This window comes from Melospiza melodia, unplaced genomic scaffold, assembly GCF_035770615.1.
Source record: "Melospiza melodia melodia isolate bMelMel2 unplaced genomic scaffold, bMelMel2.pri scaffold_212, whole genome shotgun sequence".
NCBI lineage: Eukaryota > Metazoa > Chordata > Aves > Passeriformes > Passerellidae > Melospiza > Melospiza melodia.
The window spans coordinates 44,153-62,946 of record NW_026948548.1 but is presented as its reverse complement, the minus strand read 5'-3'; the positions used below and the strand labels follow the sequence as shown (position 1 = coordinate 62,946).

The 18,794-nt window shown below is 47.5% G+C and overlaps 1 long non-coding RNA gene across 3 annotated transcripts; it reads left to right on the top strand.

The window, feature by feature from the left end:
• Positions 1 to 680: 680 nt before the first annotated feature.
• On the top strand, positions 681 to 4,931 carry LOC134433600 (uncharacterized). 3 transcript variants are annotated; one of them, XR_010031654.1, is made up of 7 exons: positions 681 to 960; positions 1,490 to 1,554; positions 2,174 to 2,237; positions 2,927 to 3,002; positions 3,123 to 3,382; positions 3,773 to 3,890; positions 4,485 to 4,931. It is a non-coding gene; the product is annotated as an uncharacterized LOC134433600 (long non-coding RNA). The 3 variants fall into 3 exon arrangements; XR_010031653.1 differs by having other exon boundaries at positions 3,123 to 3,432; positions 4,551 to 4,931; XR_010031652.1 differs by having other exon boundaries at positions 3,123 to 3,432.
• Positions 4,932 to 18,794: the final 13,863 nt, after the last annotated feature.

Genomic DNA, 18,794 nt, shown 5'->3' with positions numbered 1-18,794 from the left:
GAAAGGAAAGGAAAGGAAAGGAAAGGAAAGGAAAGGAAAGGAAAGGAAAGGAAAGGAAAGGAAAGGAAAGGAAAGGAAAGGAAAGGAAAGGAAAGGAAAGGGGAAGGAAAGGAAAGGGGAAGGGAAGGGGAAGGGAAGTGGTGAAAAACAGAGTGAAAAAAGTAAAAAGAGTTGGAGGGAAAAAGAGAGGGCATTGGAGAGGAGCGGTGCTGCCTCAGGTCCTTCCCAGCCCTGGGGCGAAGGACCTGTTTGATGCCCAGGAGGGACTGCAGCTCCCGGTGGCGGGGGACGGAGCGGTGGCTGTCAGCCCGAGACTACAACTCCCGGCAGGCCATGCTGCTGGCGCGGCGTGTGACGCAACGGCTGACGCGGCACATGAGTGGCTGGCGTGCCAGGCGGCCGCGCGGGGCTGTGCGCGCGCAGCTGCCGGCGCCTCTCCCGCGCGGGACAGCGACGCTGGAGGGGCGCAGCCTCCGTCTGGCCGCCCGCCCGGAGCTGAGCAGCGCGGAAGGAGCGTCCGCCCGGTTCCTCGGCCGCACTCAGCGGTGCCGGGGGCGGGGGCGCTGCCGCCCGCCGATGGCGGAGGGCGAGGCGGTGCTTTGCTGCCGTGGGCCGGGAGCTGCAGGAGCCGCCCCGGGCGAGCGGCGCCGGGCGCTGCCGCGGTCCCGGTGGGGCGGCCGCCCTCGGGCTGGCGGAGGCGCCGGAGGAGCCCCCGAGCTGCAGCCGTCTCCCTCGGGCTGCTGCCGGTGCTGCGGGCGGAGGCGGCTCCGCCGCGTGTTGGGCGCTGCGAGCAGGGAGCGCTGCGGTATCGCCGGCATGACGGGGTTGCTGCCTGCGTTAGTGCTCGTGGCTCTTTGTGCCGTGACAGCGGATGGAGCGGCGCTGAGCGGTAAAGCCAGAGATGGCCGGGAGAATGCCCAGCGCAGGGAGCGGGCGGGCTGTATGCTTCGGATGGCACAGGTGCGAGCTGCAAAGTCACCCCCCCTTCCGCCCCTGCCCTCCCGAGCCCCAGGGAAAATGCTTTCCAGCATTGTCGAGCTTCTGAAAGACAAAACTTGTGATCTGACACTTGCATCCAGAAAAGGTTTCTGTCTAGATTAGCAAATGCCTCAATTGTTCTTGGTTACATCCCATGACCGGTTTTAGGCAGCGACTTTATAATGCTTTTAGGATTTTCTTGTACAATGGTGAGAAAATAGGCAGGTCTGATAGTGGTTTCACTTTTTGTTCTACTTCACGTTCCGTAAGATTCTTTTATGCAAGCACTTGTTTTAAAATTCTACTGTAAGCGTTTATGGTTCACTTTTTTTTTCTTTGCAGCACCCGTGACTTTTTTTTCCCTCTAAATCAGGAGTAAATATAGCTGAGTAAAATTACCTTGATTTTCTTCCTTCTTTTTTAACTGAATTGTTTTTATTAAAAATCCTATTTGAATATGTAGAAAAAGTGGGGATGTCTTGTAATATATCGTAGCTTTTCTTGTTTACAGGATACTCAGAAAATATGTCTCCCTTAGAGTCCCACAGAAACGTTCTCAGTGCGATCTCTATCAAGGTATGTATTTACAAGTAAGTGGTCTCTTTAGATATTGGCCTGTGAATTACCTTTTCCTGTAATACAGAGCTTGCGTTCTGTGGGTTATGATAAAGCTGTAAAACATGTCAAAATGGTTTTGCAAGTCTGAATCGTTGAAGGCAGCAAGAAGTGGATTTAGAGCCTGTTCTTGAGCAGACAAAGGGAAAAAGTGTGGCTTTGATGCTGAACTTGTCATTTTTCATTTGACTTGTCTTGCATTATTTAAGAGTAGAGAGAACTAGAAAAAGAGAGAAATCGAATTGGTTCTTGAGCACTCCTCAAATGCTCACCATGATCCAGTGTAGAGCCGAAGGGAAGGGTGATGGAACAGAGCTCTGTGCTTTAGAAGGAAATAAATTTAAAGCTGACCTCCGCACAGAGTCTCACTAACTTCTGTGGTTTTAAAATACAAGATAAGTTTAGGAAGTGTTGGAAGTTAGTGTTTTGGGAAAGAAATGGCAGTTCCACAGAACATTCCATTGAACAGAGGCTCTGGGAACGATTCATGTTGTAAGTGCTGTCACTGCAATCAGTTGGTGGTTCAGCCTTGAAACGTGCACCTGGCCTTCTATAAAGCACTGTTTTGTTTGCCTTTCAGTGCTATGAGTCTTGATCAATTGGAGAAGAGCCCAAGAGAAATTTTTCATCCCTTGATATAAAAGGTAGGAAGTGACTTTTTTGGTTTGGTTCTTTTTCTTTATTATTTTCTGGAAATAAAAGTAATTAAGTATAGGTACTACTGGTTTGTTTCTTCCAGTAGCAGGTGATAATAATAGTAGTAGTACTAGTAAAAATCATAATAGAAATAATAACAATAGTAATGTAATACTACTTAAACTGTCTTTATCCATTGGACTGGCCATTTCAAATCAAAACTTCTAAACACAAATCAAACCATCATCCTTGTAGAATCTTTCACAGCAGTGGGCTAAAGATCCTGGTTTTGTTGACAGCATTTATTGGTTCTGGAAGAACAAGAGGGAAGTACAAGCCTAACTACTTCTAGCTCACAGACCCGTCCAGTGAACCCAGCTTTGTGTTTTGGTGGGCTTGTGATGACTTTGAAATCAATTGCTCATTCCAGTAAAAAAAATTCATGTTTTTTTGAACGTGACAGCAGAAATAACTTTAGGCACCAACTGAATAATAATAGATCACCAGTTTAAGTTAAAAATTCATGCTATACTATCAAAATTTAAAGGTAAATTATTATGTATTAGGTGATGGTATAAAGTGTATGTTCTAATGTGTAATGCAAAGATACATACGTACCTGAAAGTCCTTAGAGGAAACAAATTTTTATGTCTGCTGTTTGATTATTTACCATACGATATTTGGTTTCATTTCCCAGGAATCAGTGAATTTTAACTTTGGAGTCCCCTATGCTAAGGATGCTCAGCTTACAGGTGATGAAATGTTCAGTAATGGTGAGTTTTTCACCTTCTCTTTAATTGCTATGCTGATCTGAATAAGAAAAAAAAAAACAAAAGCAAGGGAAAAAAAAGGATGGTTTATTATCTTTTACGCTGTTATGTTTGTTTCCTCAGTATTTGCTGCAGCTCTGCTTACCCAAGCTTTGGGTTCCTTCTGTCCCACTGGGAGTTGCCCAATTTGGTTGCATCTGGTGAAATTCACCCTGAGACCTTACAGAACCAGCTCCAACTACATGAGAGCCATTTGCAGTTCTCTCCAGACGCCTGGAGAATGGGCGACGTTTCTGAGGATCCGGCGAGCGTGCTTCTGTCAAAACTCAGTCTGTGAAATTCCTGGGGAAAACCCTTCTGTGTCCTGAAGGGTTCAAACTCTGGTGAGGATCCAGTTATCAGGTGCTCACCTGGATGGTTCCAGCTGCCAAAGGTAACACTTGTACTCTTGCCCTGTAGTTTACATCTATTGTATTTTTGTTATTTTGCAAGATTTTTTGTCTTTGCAAAATACTGTGCATTTCACTCTTTGGAACCTCTCAGATGGTTCTTTGGTGCAGCACCACCCCAGGGGACACTTGGCTGCTGTCCTGAAGGGGTTGGTGGCTAGAATTGTAAATCCTGGAGAGTTTGTGAGTCTTCTGTCCCCAGGGAGGTGTCATGCTTTGTTTACTTTTGTTCTGTTGGTTAGGCGCTGCTTCTCGTTGCAAGTATGAATTTCAAACTGCCCTGTTCTTATTTTAACTGTTTTCCTGGTTCTCTCCGCCCGGCAGGGAAAGACTCTCGTGTCCTTGTCGTCGGGCTCGGTGCTGTCCAAGAAGATACGGGGACTAAAAAAATCATAAGAAGCAAAATACGACTGCAGGGAAAAGAAGCTGGAGAGAACAGAAGGTGATATTGTTATCCTTACCCTGTATTAGAGACATCCGCTGCGCTTTGATGCTGGCAGCTGCCAGGGGCTTGTTAGCTCTTTGTAGGCAGGTGTAGGTGTTCACTTGTAGTTTTTTTCTCTGGACAAGTCAATTCAAACTTTGCTAAGCTTATATTTGCAGATTACTCTCTAGCACAGTCCAGCATGACATTTTTGAATGTTGTAAAAATACCATGTTACTTGGAAATTGCTAATGAAGAGAAGCTTTAGGGGAAGATAAGATTTCAGGGTTGGAAGATGTGAGAAGAATTTTGTGGGGACGTTAGACTGAAGTAAAGCACACTTGAAGCTGGACTGGCACGCTGGCAGGTCCCCTATTAAACAGTAGTGCTGAGATTAGCCTGGGGGTTGCCCGTTGTTTCTGTAGAAATCAATGTTTCCTGGTCTTCAGAGGGAAGCTGCTTTGAAAAGCTGGAAGGTGCAGCATGCTGACAATCCCCGTGCTTTGGATTAAAAGTAGATTTCAGAAGGGTCCTAAGCTTTTGTCTTTTCCTAGAAGTCGATGTAATCCTATCGAGGAGTTTTTAATTCTGTGTTGCCATGTCATCCATCAGAGCCCTGTTGTACTAATCTTCATACAAGTACAAAACAACAAATCAGACCCTGTCCCAACCACTTAGAGCCCAGAACACGATTTCCTCGGGCTGCCATTTGTGTGCCATCGGTACTCACCGTGGAAGGGAGCTGGGGATTGTTGCAGCTGTTGGGAACGAACTGCTTCTCGTCACACAGAAATGGAATTGGGACGACGCCTCGGCCAGCCCCTCTGTGCCATCGTCTCCTGAATCTGCAGCAGAGCAGTTCCAGTCCATCCGGGCACGTGTAATCCAGTTCCTGATGATCTGAGCACACAGAGCAGCGCTCAGCTGCTGTGGGGGGCTCAGGGAGGGCAGAGTGTGCATTGTCATCTTCCTGAACCTACAGACAAATCAAAGTGAGAAGCCACAGCGTGGAAATCAGTCACATATATGCTAAATAAAACTTGCAGATTTTTTTAAGAATTGTTGTTGCTTGTTCTTTGTTGTGCTTCAGTGCTTAGAAAACCTCCCTTTAAAATCAGTTAAATTCATCAGTTGAACCTTTGTTTGCAGACCTTCACTGAGCAGAATTCATTGCTGACTCAGTGCACGCTGTGCCGGCCTCCCGGGAGTGTGAGGAGCTCATGTGTGCTACTTTTTGCTTTAGGACGCTCTAAGGTATTTATTCCTTTTGGGATACATGATGAGAATTCCCAAGAGAGGTAGTTATAAAGTATGACATCGGGAAAAAACCTGTGTGGTTGGAATGTTGTTGCTGTCAAAAGTTAATTTTTTTTTAGCCAGTAGTTAGCTTTTTGCTTTATTTTTGTGGTATCAGTATTTTATTGTTTAAAAAATTGCTTCAAAATAACTTCTGTGGCTGGCCATCAGTACCTTGTTCAGATTTGCCTATTTGCTTGTAGCTAAAATGTTCACGTCTTGTTTATCATTCTATTTAAGAAACTGCTGCCCAGCCAACTAATAACTGAATATCTATCTGTCTGGGACATGGGGAGAGGATTTAGGTAATATCTTTGTTTCCAGAAAAGAGTTGTAGTGTAGTTTCTAAATAGAGGAGAAGAGGGTGAAGACTCTGGGCTCTGATGCCGTTGGGGCACCCCAAGGTCCCCAGGAGAGGGAGCCCCACTGGGGTGCAGGAGCAGATGTGTTCTCATGTAATATAGAATAAATTATAAATATAAATATGAAAATTATAAATATGAAAATATTTTTTAAAATCGTTACATAAAGCAGGCTTTTTTTATTTGTCAATAGGCAGGGTTTTGATTATAACAATTATAAATACAAATAATATGAAGGTAGAAATGTAAGTATAGGAATATATCATAAATAAATACAGATATATATATATATATAAAAAGTTTAAAAACAAGAAAAAATTAGTTGTAGCAGTAGATATGATACATAAATAATAATTTAAATCCATTTCTAGAATTTTATGTATATTATATGTAATTAATAATACACTGCATCAAAAGAAACTAACTATAAATGTGCGTATAATTATACTAAGTATAAAAATATTTCAATATCGTTTGAAAGAAGGTGGTTTTTTGTATTTATTTGGCTAGAGATGGGGGTTTTATTTTGAATAAAAGAAATATTATAGAAATATAAATCTAAATATAGAAATATACAGTCAATATAGAAAGATATTTATAAAAACACGAACGAACGACGCCGCCTTCGGCCGAATGGAACGAGCTCAGCCGAACCAAGGCGAGACCGGCCGAACCTGACGGCCTCGAGCGAACCGAGGCCAGGCTTGCGAGGCTGCCTGAACCGAGCCGAGCTCAGCCGAACCGAGCCCGCTGCTCTCGTGCGCGCTAATTAGCGCGAGCGCGGTCACAGCCTAATGAGCTCCTGCGGCACGCCGCGCTCCCGATCGTGTCGGTGCGATGGCCGGGCCGCCCGCGGGACGCGGCAGCAGGAGAGCCCCGAGCCGGGCGAGTTTAACGTGAGGCGCCGCCGCTTGCCCGCTCTCAGGGAGCCGAGCGGAGTCGCGTCGAGCGCACTGAGCGGCTCCGAGTTCGGCCGAAGCGAGGCGAGCCGAGCCGCGCCGAACGTACAGAGCGGCTCCGAGTTCCGCCGAAGCGAGGCGAGCCGAGCCGCGCCGAGTGCGCTGAGCGGCTCCGAGTTCTGCCGAAGCGAGTCGAGCCGCGCCGAGCGCAGAGAGCGGCTCCGAGTTCGGCCGAAGCGCAGAGAGCAGAGCCGCGCTGAAGAGGCGAGTATAGCCGAATGCAGCCGACAATAGCCGAGTTTAGCCGAGCAGCTGTGAGCCTTGAGGTGAGCGTGCATCATTGCCGGTTTGGGATTGAGTGAAATGCACTAAGGAAACCAGCTTTGGGGAGGGAGGCAGGGAAATCCTCTCTTAACGTTTACCAATTCTTCCGTCAAACTCATCACGGCAGCACAGCGTGAAGACTGAAAGTGTAAGAAGATGTGGAGGGAAACAGAGAATCTGACAGGAGCATGGAATGCACAAGTGCACGAATTTTGCTTTTTGCTTGGATGTAAATTCAGAAGTTTTAAGGAATTTGGGAAGAAGAAGGGACATTTCAGAAGAAGAAGTTGTTGTTGTTACAGTCCTGGCAAAATCTTTTGTTCTAGCTAATAAAAGAAGTTAGTTTAAAAAACAAAAAAAAAAAAAAAGTGGTTTTTTTTTCTTCACTGTTATATTCATTGGTGGTATATGGTGTGTTGTTTTATTTCTTGGTGTTATTAACTCTGTGTAAATTGTTTTTTGCGTGAAGCTAACTTTGGATGGGTTGTTTTGTATTTGAGGTAGGATTAATTTCAATAGGTTTCTTTCATAGACTTCTGATAGGTATTACTGGGATTTTGGTTTTGTTTACTGTATGCATAAACATAGAGATTTGGTAGGGCCAGCTGGGCTGCTGGAGTTTTGGGTGTGAATTTATTAGATGGCTTTTGTTAAACACAGAATAATTATAGAAGGTAACAGCAAATTACTCAATTACCCAATTTATCCAGCTAAGTAACCTTACCACAAAGTTTTATATCTTGCCAGTTTTCTGTTCTTCTGCTCCAAGTAGTTGTTGCAAAAAAGAAAGTACTGCTATTTTTCTGAAGAACTTTCTTCTCTAACAAGCCCTTTACTCCCCTTGAATCTGAGTCAGAGCTAAACAGCTGCAGCTGCTCTGAGGGCTTGGTGGGATTAGCTCCCTCCCTTTTCCTGGGTGGCATGGGAACGAGAGGCGGGCACCACCAGGGGTTATTAACCCCAGCCGTGGCTGAGGGGCTTCATACCCTGTCTGGGATGTGTTGGGGTAAGAGCTCTCCTCCCATTTCAGCGAAGAGGCTCTTTCATCTCGTCTCAGCTTGTTTTCAGCAGGTGTTGCTGGCCATCTAAAGCACAGAGGCTTGGAAGATTCTGTGAAGAAAACAGCATAGAACACAGGGAATGTTTAGGTTTGTGATTTTGGGTTTTGTGTTTAGGGGTGGTAAGGTGCCTTTGTAATTTTTGGTTTTGCTCTGTTTTTTTTTTTTTTTTTTTTTTTTTTTTTTTTTTTTTAATTGAGGAGTGAGACTCCCTGAAATACCAAGCTGTGTCAAGCACAACAAATTTTCAGCAGATTCATGATGTCTTAAGAGGGATCTGCCCAGTGTCCAAGATGATGTTTGAGACTGAGGCTTCTGATGAGTTGAGGATTGTGATGGGGAGAGGGAGGGTGAGCACGTGTCCAGTTAGGAGTTATTGTGGATGGAGGGAGGTTTGCAGGCAGCAGGGTGAGAAAGGGTGTTTATTTGTTTATTTGAGGGCCCCCCCACACAAGGCTGTTCAGAAGCCTAGCAGAGGCATTCCCGTGTGTTACAGCACACAAGGTCATCCACTGCACTCACAGCAATGCCATTTAACTTTGCCTTTCTCTTACCCAGGTGCCACCCCTAATGAAGGCCACAGCCTTGGAATCAGGATGAAGCTGGAGCCTGAGGGAGCCAGGCACACTCAGGAAAGGGCAAGTAGCTGACTTGCAGGGATTTGGCCCGCGTAACTCTGGATCACACTTTGGTTTCGGTTTACTTTATTGTAGCTGACCAAGAGGCTCCTCGGCACTCATGAGGCCCTCGGAGGCAGACTCATTTCAGGTGCAACGTGGATCCACGTCACCGATCATCCAAAAGATAAGTCGGGGGCCATGGCCTGGAGATGAGTGAATAGTGGGTTGGGAGTTCTTGGGGCAGATTTAAAAATGAGCAGAGGGAAAGGCAATCTTGTCCAAGGGCCTCTTAGGACAGCTAAAGGGAGAGGCTCTACTTTTGATGGCAGCTTTCAGGCGGGCAGTGCAGAACAGCTCCGGTGTGCGTCGTGTTGTCCGGTGTGCCGTGTTCCCTAGTGTGTCTTTGGGGTCCCTTTTGCCCTCTTCCCTCGAGGCCCCCACCACAAGCATGATGTGTCGTGTTTCACGTCCCCCTGTTTGTCACGTTCTGTGTCACGGGTGTCTGCAGGTATTTGTGCCGGAGCTGTTCTGCCCTGCTGCATGGCGTGCTTCAGTAGGACAAACCATGGGGAGTTGGAATTTGTGACGTGGGCTGTACTTGGGCTCTAGCTGCTCTTCCTAGATTGACATAAGGTGTTTGCAGCTTGTGAGTTACCCTGGTGGTGTTTGACATATGTTCTAGCTTTCTTTCAGGTGTAGCTGCATTCCAGGTGTCGCAGAGGGTCAGGGTTAGGAGGTGCCGGGCCTTCTTAGGAGCGCGGTGAGTAGCAGAGTGGTGGGGTTTTGGCCGATGCGGTGCCAAGGTCAGGCACTGATGTTTGGTTCTCTTTAATCTAGCTGTTTGAGAGACACCAGCCCGGTGCCAGCAGGACCTTCCCAGCTGACGAGGTGGCCTTTCTATGCACCTGAGACAGACTGGCATCCCCAGATGTCTGAGAGATAAGTAGAGGGCTGTGACCCACAGAGGGGATGAAGGCATGGTGCTGGTTTGGGAATTACTGGCAGGGGTTTTTGGGTCCGATTTGGAGGTGGGGGGTGTTCATGAAGTGGCCCCTTAGGCCCCATACAAGCCACGTCTCACTTTTGATCCCAGTGCTGAGGAGCGCAGGGCAGAGCAGTCCCGGTGTGTCTCGTGTCATGTGTCTGTTGTGCATTATGTGTTGTTTGTGTATGCAATGTCTTTTACCTTAGGGGGGCCTGTCATAAACCTTGGCATCCTTGTTAGCATCTGTGATCACTGCATTCCCTGGCCTGGCATCCAGGCCACAGAACTTTTGACTGGGGAGCTCAGACAGGCATCAGACTCTCTTCTCTCTTTGGAAGCATCCAGTCAGGTGTCTTGTCAGGTCTTGTTCTGAGCTGTACGGACAGCTGTGCCCCACCTGGATCCATTGTGGTGGAGTAGGACTTGTAAGAATGTGAGGGCAGGCAGAGGATTCTGAGCATAGGATTCCTAGGCATCGATCTTTGCTGTTCTTGGAATAAATCCTTCAGTTAGCATCTTCTTCCTCCAGGGTTCTCTGAGCCTCATCAGCTGACCGTCAGTTTGAACTCAGTCATCTCCTTTTGCATTCTCTCAGTCCTTGCAGCCATTTTCCTTGCCAAGAGATTTCTGTTCCTGTTGTGTCCCTGTTGTCTGTCCTGTCCTGCCTGTCCTGATTCACGGGTGTCAGCACACGTATGTGCCGGAGCTGCTCTGCCCTGCCGCACAGCCTGGTGCGATAGGAGAGGGCCCGGGGACTTGGAATGTGTAATGTGGGGTGTAGTTGGACTCTAGGTGGGATTTGTAGATGGACACAGGATATCTGGAGCTCCTCAGTTATCCTGCAACAGTTTGACTCTTGTCCTACCTTTTTTTTCAGATTGAGATGGATTGAATCGGTGCCAGAGGGCCCCATCCCGTTGAGGGGATTGCCCCGAGCAGGTGAGGCCCCATTTGTCTCTGCAGCAGAAGTGTGTATGGTGACTGTGTTACAGCACTGTTCTTTGTCTTTCTTTTTAGGAAGTCAATCTGGATACCAGCAGCCAAGGTGAGCAGTGGAGAGAAATGGTTCTTATTGCTCAGCTCTCAAGAACAACAATTTTTCAGCAGATGGATCATGTCGCAAGAGAGGTCTGCCCAGTGTCAAGGATGATGTTTGAGATTGAAGCTTCAGGTGAGTTGAGGGTTGTGCATGGGAGAGAGAGGGTGATCAGGTATCCATTTAGGAGTTCTTGGGAGGGGGTTTGCAGGCAGCAGGGTGAGAAAGGGTGTTTATTTGTTTATTTGAGGGCCCCCCCACACAAGGCTGTTCAGAAGCCTAGCAGAGGCATTCCCGTGTGTTACAGCACACAAGGTCATCCACTGCACTCACAGCAATGCCATTTAACTTTGCCTTTCTCTTACCCAGGTGCCACCCCTAATGAAGGCCACAGCCTTGGAATCAGGATGAAGCTGGAGCCTGAGGGAGCCAGGCACACTCAGGAAAGGGCAAGTAGCTGACTTGCAGGGATTTGGCCCGCGTAACTCTGGATCACACTTTGGTTTCGGTTTACTTTATTGTAGCTGACCAAGAGGCTCCTCGGCACTCATGAGGCCCTCGGAGGCAGACTCATTTCAGGTGCAACGTGGATCCACGTCACCGATCATCCAAAAGATAAGTCGGGGGCCATGGCCTGGAGATGAGTGAATAGTGGGTTGGGAGTTCTTGGGGCAGATTTAAAAATGAGCAGAGGGAAAGGCAATCTTGTCCAAGGGCCTCTTAGGACAGCTAAAGGGAGAGGCTCTACTTTTGATGGCAGCTTTCAGGCGGGCAGTGCAGAACAGCTCCGGTGTGCGTCGTGTTGTCCGGTGTGCCGTGTTCCCTAGTGTGTCTTTGGGGTCCCTTTTGCCCTCTTCCCTCGAGGCCCCCACCACAAGCATGATGTGTCGTGTTTCACGTCCCCCTGTTTGTCACGTTCTGTGTCACGGGTGTCTGCAGGTGTTTGTGCCGGAGCTGTTCTGCCCTGCTGCATGGCGTGCTTCAGTAGGACAAACCATGGGGAGTTGGAATTTGTGACGTGGGCTGTACTTGGGCTCTAGCTGCTCTTCCTAGATTGACATAAGGTGTTTGCAGCTTGTGAGTTACCCTGGTGGTGTTTGACATATGTTCTAGCTTTCTTTCAGGTGTAGCTGCATTCCAGGTGTCGCAGAGGGTCAGGGTTAGGAGGTGCCGGGCCTTCTTAGGAGCGCGGTGAGTAGCAGAGTGGTGGGGTTTTGGCCGATGCGGTGCCAAGGTCAGGCACTGATGTTTGGTTCTCTTTAATCTAGCTGTTTGAGAGACACCAGCCCGGTGCCAGCAGGACCTTCCCAGCTGACGAGGTGGCCTTTCTATGCACCTGAGACAGACTGGCATCCCCAGATGTCTGAGAGATAAGTAGAGGGCTGTGACCCACAGAGGGGATGAAGGCATGGTGCTGGTTTGGGAATTACTGGCAGGGGTTTTTGGGTCCGATTTGGAGGTGGGGGGTGTTCATGAAGTGGCCCCTTAGGCCCCATACAAGCCACGTCTCACTTTTGATCCCAGTGCTGAGGAGCGCAGGGCAGAGCAGTCCCGGTGTGTCTCGTGTCATGTGTCTGTTGTGCATTATGTGTTGTTTGTGTATGCAATGTCTTTTACCTTAGGGGGGCCTGTCATAAACCTTGGCATCCTTGTTAGCATCTGTGATCACTGCATTCCCTGGCCTGGCATCCAGGCCACAGAACTTTTGACTGGGGAGCTCAGACAGGCATCAGACTCTCTTCTCTCTTTGGAAGCATCCAGTCAGGTGTCTTGTCAGGTCTTGTTCTGAGCTGTACGGACAGCTGTGCCCCACCTGGATCCATTGTGGTGGAGTAGGACTTGTAAGAATGTGAGGGCAGGCAGAGGATTCTGAGCATAGGATTCCTAGGCATCGATCTTTGCTGTTCTTGGAATAAATCCTTCAGTTAGCATCTTCTTCCTCCAGGGTTCTCTGAGCCTCATCAGCTGACCGTCAGTTTGAACTCAGTCATCTCCTTTTGCATTCTCTCAGTCCTTGCAGCCATTTTCCTTGCCAAGAGATTTCTGTTCCTGTTGTGTCCCTGTTGTCTGTCCTGTCCTGCCTGTCCTGATTCACGGGTGTCAGCACACGTATGTGCCGGAGCTGCTCTGCCCTGCCGCACAGCCTGGTGCGATAGGAGAGGGCCCGGGGACTTGGAATGTGTAATGTGGGGTGTAGTTGGACTCTAGGTGGGATTTGTAGATGGACACAGGATATCTGGAGCTCCTCAGTTATCCTGCAACAGTTTGACTCTTGTCCTACCTTTTTTTTCAGATTGAGATGGATTGAATCGGTGCCAGAGGGCCCCATCCCGTTGAGGGGATTGCCCCGAGCAGGTGAGGCCCCATTTGTCTCTGCAGCAGAAGTGTGTATGGTGACTGTGTTACAGCACTGTTCTTTGTCTTTCTTTTTAGGAAGTCAATCTGGATACCAGCAGCCAAGGTGAGCAGTGGAGAGAAATGGTTCTTATTGCTCAGCTCTCAAGAACAACAATTTTTCAGCAGATGGATCATGTCGCAAGAGAGGTCTGCCCAGTGTCAAGGATGATGTTTGAGATTGAAGCTTCAGGTGAGTTGAGGGTTGTGCATGGGAGAGAGAGGGTGATCAGGTATCCATTTAGGAGTTCTTGGGAGGGGGTTTGCAGGCAGCAGGGTGAGAAAGGGTGTTTATTTGTTTATTTGAGGGCCCCCCCACACAAGGCTGTTCAGAAGCCTAGCAGAGGCATTCCCGTGTGTTACAGCACACAAGGTCATCCACTGCACTCACAGCAATGCCATTTAACTTTGCCTTTCTCTTACCCAGGTGCCACCCCTAATGAAGGCCACAGCCTTGGAATCAGGATGAAGCTGGAGCCTGAGGGAGCCAGGCACACTCAGGAAAGGGCAAGTAGCTGACTTGCAGGGATTTGGCCCGCGTAACTCTGGATCACACTTTGGTTTCGGTTTACTTTATTGTAGCTGACCAAGAGGCTCCTCGGCACTCATGAGGCCCTCGGAGGCAGACTCATTTCAGGTGCAACGTGGATCCACGTCACCGATCATCCAAAAGATAAGTCGGGGGCCATGGCCTGGAGATGAGTGAATAGTGGGTTGGGAGTTCTTGGGGCAGATTTAAAAATGAGCAGAGGGAAAGGCAATCTTGTCCAAGGGCCTCTTAGGACAGCTAAAGGGAGAGGCTCTACTTTTGATGGCAGCTTTCAGGCGGGCAGTGCAGAACAGCTCCGGTGTGCGTCGTGTTGTCCGGTGTGCCGTGTTCCCTAGTGTGTCTTTGGGGTCCCTTTTGCCCTCTTCCCTCGAGGCCCCCACCACAAGCATGATGTGTCGTGTTTCACGTCCCCCTGTTTGTCACGTTCTGTGTCACGGGTGTCTGCAGGTATTTGTGCCGGAGCTGTTCTGCCCTGCTGCATGGCGTGCTTCAGTAGGACAAACCATGGGGAGTTGGAATTTGTGACGTGGGCTGTACTTGGGCTCTAGCTGCTCTTCCTAGATTGACATAAGGTGTTTGCAGCTTGTGAGTTACCCTGGTGGTGTTTGACATATGTTCTAGCTTTCTTTCAGGTGTAGCTGCATTCCAGGTGTCGCAGAGGGTCAGGGTTAGGAGGTGCCGGGCCTTCTTAGGAGCGCGGTGAGTAGCAGAGTGGTGGGGTTTTGGCCGATGCGGTGCCAAGGTCAGGCACTGATGTTTGGTTCTCTTTAATCTAGCTGTTTGAGAGACACCAGCCCGGTGCCAGCAGGACCTTCCCAGCTGACGAGGTGGCCTTTCTATGCACCTGAGACAGACTGGCATCCCCAGATGTCTGAGAGATAAGTAGAGGGCTGTGACCCACAGAGGGGATGAAGGCATGGTGCTGGTTTGGGAATTACTGGCAGGGGTTTTTGGGTCCGATTTGGAGGTGGGGGGTGTTCATGAAGTGGCCCCTTAGGCCCCATACAAGCCACGTCTCACTTTTGATCCCAGTGCTGAGGAGCGCAGGGCAGAGCAGTCCCGGTGTGTCTCGTGTCATGTGTCTGTTGTGCATTATGTGTTGTTTGTGTATGCAATGTCTTTTACCTTAGGGGGGCCTGTCATAAACCTTGGCATCCTTGTTAGCATCTGTGATCACTGCATTCCCTGGCCTGGCATCCAGGCCACAGAACTTTTGACTGGGGAGCTCAGACAGGCATCAGACTCTCTTCTCTCTTTGGAAGCATCCAGTCAGGTGTCTTGTCAGGTCTTGTTCTGAGCTGTACGGACAGCTGTGCCCCACCTGGATCCATTGTGGTGGAGTAGGACTTGTAAGAATGTGAGGGCAGGCAGAGGATTCTGAGCATAGGATTCCTAGGCATCGATCTTTGCTGTTCTTGGAATAAATCCTTCAGTTAGCATCTTCTTCCTCCAGGGTTCTCTGAGCCTCATCAGCTGACCGTCAGTTTGAACTCAGTCATCTCCTTTTGCATTCTCTCAGTCCTTGCAGCCATTTTCCTTGCCAAGAGATTTCTGTTCCTGTTGTGTCCCTGTTGTCTGTCCTGTCCTGCCTGTCCTGATTCACGGGTGTCAGCACACGTATGTGCCGGAGCTGCTCTGCCCTGCCGCACAGCCTGGTGCGATAGGAGAGGGCCCGGGGACTTGGAATGTGTAATGTGGGGTGTAGTTGGACTCTAGGTGGGATTTGTAGATGGACACAGGATATCTGGAGCTCCTCAGTTATCCTGCAACAGTTTGACTCTTGTCCTACCTTTTTTTTCAGATTGAGATGGATTGAATCGGTGCCAGAGGGCCCCATCCCGTTGAGGGGATTGCCCCGAGCAGGTGAGGCCCCATTTGTCTCTGCAGCAGAAGTGTGTATGGTGACTGTGTTACAGCACTGTTCTTTGTCTTTCTTTTTAGGAAGTCAATCTGGATACCAGCAGCCAAGGTGAGCAGTGGAGAGAAATGGTTCTTATTGCTCAGCTCTCAAGAACAACAATTTTTCAGCAGATGGATCATGTCGCAAGAGAGGTCTGCCCAGTGTCAAGGATGATGTTTGAGATTGAAGCTTCAGGTGAGTTGAGGGTTGTGCATGGGAGAGAGAGGGTGATCAGGTATCCATTTAGGAGTTCTTGGGAGGGGGTTTGCAGGCAGCAGGGTGAGAAAGGGTGTTTATTTGTTTATTTGAGGGCCCCCCCACACAAGGCTGTTCAGAAGCCTAGCAGAGGCATTCCCGTGTGTTACAGCACACAAGGTCATCCACTGCACTCACAGCAATGCCATTTAACTTTGCCTTTCTCTTACCCAGGTGCCACCCCTAATGAAGGCCACAGCCTTGGAATCAGGATGAAGCTGGAGCCTGAGGGAGCCAGGCACACTCAGGAAAGGGCAAGTAGCTGACTTGCAGGGATTTGGCCCGCGTAACTCTGGATCACACTTTGGTTTCGGTTTACTTTATTGTAGCTGACCAAGAGGCTCCTCGGCACTCATGAGGCCCTCGGAGGCAGACTCATTTCAGGTGCAACGTGGATCCACGTCACCGATCATCCAAAAGATAAGTCGGGGGCCATGGCCTGGAGATGAGTGAATAGTGGGTTGGGAGTTCTTGGGGCAGATTTAAAAATGAGCAGAGGGAAAGGCAATCTTGTCCAAGGGCCTCTTAGGACAGCTAAAGGGAGAGGCTCTACTTTTGATGGCAGCTTTCAGGCGGGCAGTGCAGAACAGCTCCGGTGTGCGTCGTGTTGTCCGGTGTGCCGTGTTCCCTAGTGTGTCTTTGGGGTCCCTTTTGCCCTCTTCCCTCGAGGCCCCCACCACAAGCATGATGTGTCGTGTTTCACGTCCCCCTGTTTGTCACGTTCTGTGTCACGGGTGTCTGCAGGTGTTTGTGCCGGAGCTGTTCTGCCCTGCTGCATGGCGTGCTTCAGTAGGACAAACCATGGGGAGTTGGAATTTGTAATGTGGGGTGTACTTGGGCTCTAGATGGGATTTGTCGATGGACAAATGATTTCTGGAGCTCTTAAGTTATCCTTCAACTGTCTGCCTCCTTTCCTAACTTTTTTTTCAGATGCACCTCCTGAGATGACTACAGTAGTGCTGGAGGTTCCATCTTCTCAAAGGGTATAGGGTTCAAGAATTCATCTTGCAGAGAGTTATATCAAGTCCTGGCTTGTATTGTATGTACCTATCTTGACTTGTACACGTGTGTACTTACACAGCATGTAAGTGTGTCGCCTTATATGGTGTATGCTTACACCCTGTGTACACTTGCACTGTTTTCCTCAGCTTATATATTGTGTGTACTTACATTGTGCCATTTATGATCGGAGCTGCCCTGCCCTGGCACGTAGTCACAGTTAGGTAGAACATTTATCAAAATTTTACTGGTCATCTGTGTTCTATGGGATTTTGGGTACAAAATTTATCGGTCCCGAGCGGGGACAAGTCCTGGCTGTCAGATAGCCACTCATTGACCCTTCCTGTCATCTCACAGGTCCCCGAGCCTGCTGATTTCCCCAGAATCTACCATTTGACGTCAGGGAGCAGCAGCCAGAAGATGTGTTACAGCACTTTCTTCTGCGTCTCGAGTAAGGGATGCAGTGAACGTGTAAATGGAAAGAGTGTGTGAGCGTGTGTGAGAGCATGTGACTGTGTCTGTGTCTGCTCGTCTCTGCATGTGTGAGCACATGCTGACTGGATTTAAGCTTGTGTGTGTGACTTGTGCTTTCCAGGTTTTGCAACTCATTGTTAAATTTAGAATAAAAAATCCCCAGCTGGGTTACATTGTATGTTCTGACATGGTATGTACCTATGTTGGCTTAAAACCCAGAAAAACAGACGAAGATAGGCAAGAAAAAACCCAGGAAAAAACCCCAAGATGGGTGAGAAAAAACCCAGAAAAATACCCCGATGCTGGGCAAGAAGAAACCTAGAGAAAAACCTGAAAATGGGCAAGAAAAAAAACCAGAAAAAAACAGGAAAAAACCCTGAAGGTGGGCAAGAAAAAACCCAGAAAAAAACCCAGAAGAAAATTCCAACAAGGGCAAGAAAAGACCCAGAAAACACCCAGAAAAAATCGCAACCAAAGTATAAATATAGAAATGTGTTTCAAATATATGCAGATAAATAATTTAACAATTCTTTATATAAAATATAAAATAACATAAATCAACACAATCCGTAATACTGCATATATCTTATTATAGTGTATTATAGGATATTGATATAAAATAGATTATTTATGTGTATCGTATCTTATTTATATAGTTTGTTATATATTACACCATATTGATATACTGTATGTTTTTTTAAGTAGTTTAAAATAAAGGGGGATTTTGTTTTTTATTTGGCAAAAGCAAGTGTTTTAGTATAAAAATTATGAATACAAATAATATAAAGCTAGAAATCTAAGTATAGAAATAGACAATAAATAGCTAAAAGTTAATATAAAAATTAAAAATATGTACCATATCTACTGCTACAACTTACAGATTAATTCTTTTTTAACTTATTTTTTCTTATATTATGTGAATAGGATACATATTATATATTATTATATTCACATTTATGTTTATATTTAAGCATTATATTAGTCATGCAAGCTATAAATATAAAAACAGTTCAATATAGTTTAAAAGAATAGAGCTTTTTATTTCTTTAGTTAGGATGGGATTTTTATTTTAAACAATAAAAGCATGATAGAAATGTAATTTCAAACATAGAAATATACAATCGATATAGAAAGATATTTATCAAACCAGAAAATATAAGTAAATATAAATAATAGGAACAGACAGAATATGTTATATAAATTACATGCTACATCAATGTCCACTGTAAAGATGCATGTGAAATTTTATATTTCTATTTTTCTTATTTATATTATGTAAACATGGCTTTAAATCAAGGGGGCTTGTTTGGTTCTGGTCGGGTAAGAGGCAGGTTTTTGGCATTTATTTCAGAGCAGTTTTTGTTGGGGGTCGCCCCTGTTATTTTTTGCCGCCTTCTCTGCCCGCAGCCCTGAGGCGCGCTGCGCCCCTGGCTGGGGCGGGCGGCAGTGCTGCCGCTTTGTGGGCAGAGCGCGGTACTGCAGCTCTCAGCCGCCAGGCAGCCGAGAGCCCGCCATGTTGGGAGTGGCGAGTTGCGGATGTCACGGAGTTTTTCTTGACCTTCTCAAGATGGCGGCGACAAGGGCTGGGAAGTCGAGGACCCGGCTCGGTCTAATCGGCTGCCTGCATGGAACACCGACGCCAGGGCGGCCCCGACGGCTTTTCATGTGGCATTTTTAGTGTCTAAGACACGGACTATGTGGTCAGCAGCGCTGCGGGCGTCCGTATTTAGGCGGGTTGCTGACAGGCATCTGCCTAATCGCCTATCTCTT